The sequence below is a fragment of the Etheostoma spectabile genome, chromosome 9 (genome assembly GCF_008692095.1).
Source record: "Etheostoma spectabile isolate EspeVRDwgs_2016 chromosome 9, UIUC_Espe_1.0, whole genome shotgun sequence".
Classification (NCBI taxonomy): Eukaryota; Metazoa; Chordata; class Actinopteri; order Perciformes; family Percidae; genus Etheostoma; species Etheostoma spectabile.
In genome coordinates, this window is record NC_045741.1 from 2,021,403 (window position 1) to 2,025,160 (window position 3,758).

General features: G+C 34.1%; 1 long non-coding RNA gene across 1 annotated transcript in view; it reads left to right on the forward strand.

Moving 5' to 3' along the window:
- The window catches only part of LOC116695510 (uncharacterized), a 22,329-nt gene that overhangs the window by 5,988 nt on the left and 12,583 nt on the right, over positions 1-3,758 (forward strand). The window lies entirely within an intron of this gene.

The window sequence follows — 3,758 nt, forward strand, 5'->3', positions numbered from 1 at the left end:
AATCTAAATCTAAATGTTAAATCTAAATAATAAATCTAAATTTAAATGTTAAATCTAAATCTAAAAGTCAAATCTAAATGTTAACTCTAAATCGAAATGTTAAATCTAAATTGAAATCTAAATGTCAAATCTAAATGTTAAATCTAAATCTAAATGTTAAATCTAAATGTTGAATCTAAATCAAAATGTCAAATCTAAATGTAAATGTTAAATCTAAATCTAAATGTCAAATCTAAATGTTAAATCTAAATTGAAATGTTAAATCTAAATCTAATTGCTAAATGTTGAATTTAAATGTTAAATCTAAATGCTAAATGTTAAATCTAAATGTAAATGTTAAATCTAAATGATAAATATAAATATAAATGCAGAATGTAAATGTTAAATGTAAATGTTAAATCTAAATGTTAAATCTAAATGTTAAATCTAAATCTAAATATTAAATCTAAATGTTAAATCTAATTGTTCAATCTAAATCTAAATGTTAAATCTAAACATTAAATCTAAATGTAAATTTTAAATATAAATGTTAAATGTAAATATAAATGTTAAATATAAATCTAAATTTAAATGTTGATTTGTTGGACATTTCGCACAGCGACCATGGCAGACAGTACCGTACCTGGTCGAGGGCGGGCGAGGATATGCTATTGCTGGCTTTTATGCAAGCAAAAAATGTAGATCAGTCAAAGTGAGCCCATCGTGGCTGGCTATAGTGGCTACCGGTCATAAGTCCCGCACCCCTATAAAAGTGACACTAAAAACTCAGTACTCTTGAGTACTCTTCAAATACTGTTTTTCCAGTATTTTGGGTAGTTATTATCACATTTATACATGTCAAATAGACTATTTCCCCAGATGAGAAAGATTTTGTTTGTTATTTGACACTATAAACATAGTCTGACCTCCTCAAGGTTTTATTTTGGTACTTCCGGTTACCAGCATTTTGAATTGGCATATTAGTTAAACATTTAGTTTCACCCGAAACATTTAGATTTAACATTTAACACTGAGATTCAACATTTAGATTTACATTTAACACTGAGATTCAACATTTAGATTTACATTTAACACTGAGATTTAGATTTAACATTCACATTTAACATTTAGATTTACATTTAACATTTAGATTTAGATTTAACATTTAGATTCTACATTTAGATTTAGATTTTACATTTAGATTTAGCATTTAGATTTTACATTTAACATTTAGGTGTAACATTTAATATTTGGATTTAACTATATGAAATATCTTTAATATATCTCTAAGTTGACAAATATTGTTGTAAATGTGCATACAAGTGACCCTCAAAAATTCATACCAGTTTTTTAAAAACATTATTTGAAGCTAAATGTGACAAAATGTTGCTGTTATTTTCAGCGTGAACCGCTTTACAAACGGCACTTCATAGAGATTACTGTCTCCTTCACACTCCACTTGTCCCTCTTGTTCCCTCTGCACGAAGGCTGAAGCTGATTTGAGCACTGTCTGCTTTTACAGCTGTTTGGAACAATCCAACTATTATGATCTAATATCGTAGCTATGGCTGACATTTGAAGATATCTTTTTGCTTATGTGAAACAAGTAGTTAGAACTTGGAGGAAAGATGCATACAATACGTACCATACAATCCAGATCCGTCTGTCCTCGTTAATTATCTCTTTCATTGAGGTATTGATTCAACTTTATGGTCATTGTGGAGGTTGTGGTTTGTGGTTCAGTTGAATCACATTGTGTTGTACTGAGGGGAGTTTCTAATATGTTGACCATCCCATTTATATCAATGAGGGTATTTTGTTGTTGTTGCATATTTCTAATAGTAACTTTTGTTTTGCAACTGTTGGCTCTTTAAACAAATAAGAAAGTTGAACATAAATGTGTACACTTGGACAACAGTTTATGTTGTTTGCAGGCTAATGTCAAGAAGTAGTCTCACACCTCTTTTGAACTCAGAAGATGAGCTATTATTTATGTAAGGCACTATACAAAAATATCACAGTGGTGAACCTCATTGTTTCACTTGAACTTGTCATAGTTAACACCCTCCCCACAACATGTCGAGATTATTAACGCATACTCATACCTTAATGAATTAAGATTAGTTATTTTAGTCCACAGTCCCTAATGTTTTGTGTATGCTAACAGAAATATGGTGTGCTTGTGGTAGCAGAGCACTTTAATCAAAGAATTGACGCGTAAATTAAATTGGGTGAACCAGCAAAATAGTACAAAAGGTAACCTTTTATTAATATAAACTTCATTTTAGTCAAACTAGAATCATTTCTATAATACATCTTCAGATATAAGATCTAAAAACAAAATAAAAAAACAAGCACATAAATACCTGAACAAGTAAAATAACACGATGATTAAACATGTCTAAAATGAAAAAAATCCAATGCTATCCTCTACTATTTTTTACAGTGTTCCCAAGTTATAATAAGATTGTATTGTTTTTGTAACATGCTGACTTGAGTAGAAGTAGCATTTGCATCACAACCATCGTTGGGATGTTATTGGTGACCGAAGGTTTACTGGATGTGCTGTGCTACTGCTGCAAGCTTCATTGGCATTTTCACACAAGTTGTCGATCTACCCATTACAAAAGAAACAGCTGGAAACCTTTATTAAAGACAAGTGGGGAAGAGCTACTTGCATTTGAAAGCAACGTAACACAAAGCAAAGGAATGTTCCACAAATGAAGTTCAAACGGAGCCAAGGTTTCTTTGCCTTCCCTGGCTCGACAAAGCCTGAAGCTCAATTCAGACGTAACAGGGCGGTGGTTATCAAATTTCTCTGTTAACTCTGGTTTTCTTTTTCAGTCTCTGTGCACTTCCCATAAAAGGGGGACATTAAAAGCGTCATTTGACTCTTCTACTGCACTGAATGGATCGATCGGGTGGAGCCTACTTCTGACAATGAGGAAGATGAACAGCAATTCACAGCAAAAAGCAACACTGTTGCCTACAAATAACACAAGAGAGGAATGTTGGAATGTGGGTTAATTAACCACTCGATGCACTCTAATGCCGACCGTTTATTTCTAACGTGACAGCTGCACTTTCTACAGCTCTGACATTTTAAGCTGGAAGCAGTGGCCTATTTTTAAATGTTATAGTCTACTCAAGAACTGTATTTAGGTCTGACACTGTCCAACAATCCAGAGAGCCACCTTCGTGACAAGGCAAGCACTGGCATTAGACTCAACATACCTCACTGAGCCACTTATTTTGCTTTGTGGAAATACAGCAGGGTGCCAGGTCTCATACAGGCCAAACACTTTTAAGCACATCAAGAATTCAATCGGAAGACAGCCTGTTGATAATTTACAGGATGCCACAACTTAACATATAACTCCTAATTCTTTTCAGCTAGTCAGCATGCAGTAGAATTTCCAATTTATCAAACCATGGGCATCAGGTGTAGCCCCCCACTTTACAGCCCTGTCCCACTTTCTTTCCCCCAAGTTCCAAGTCCCTGTATCCCCACAAATGCCCCATTATGCAACACGAGAGGGGTAGAGGGTGTCAGAGACGTTTTTACTCGCAAGTCTATATCCTCGACGTTCCACTGCTGACATTGCTCCGGTGCCGCCAGAAATTTTGCTTGATATCCTTCTTTGATCCATCCTTTCTTTGTGTTGTAATTCTAAACTCAATGTAATCAAGGAATAAACCTCTATATATGGACGCCCGCTCTACCAACTGAGCTATCCGGGCATCCTATGAGGACTATGGTTAACTGCTCCTCAGATCTC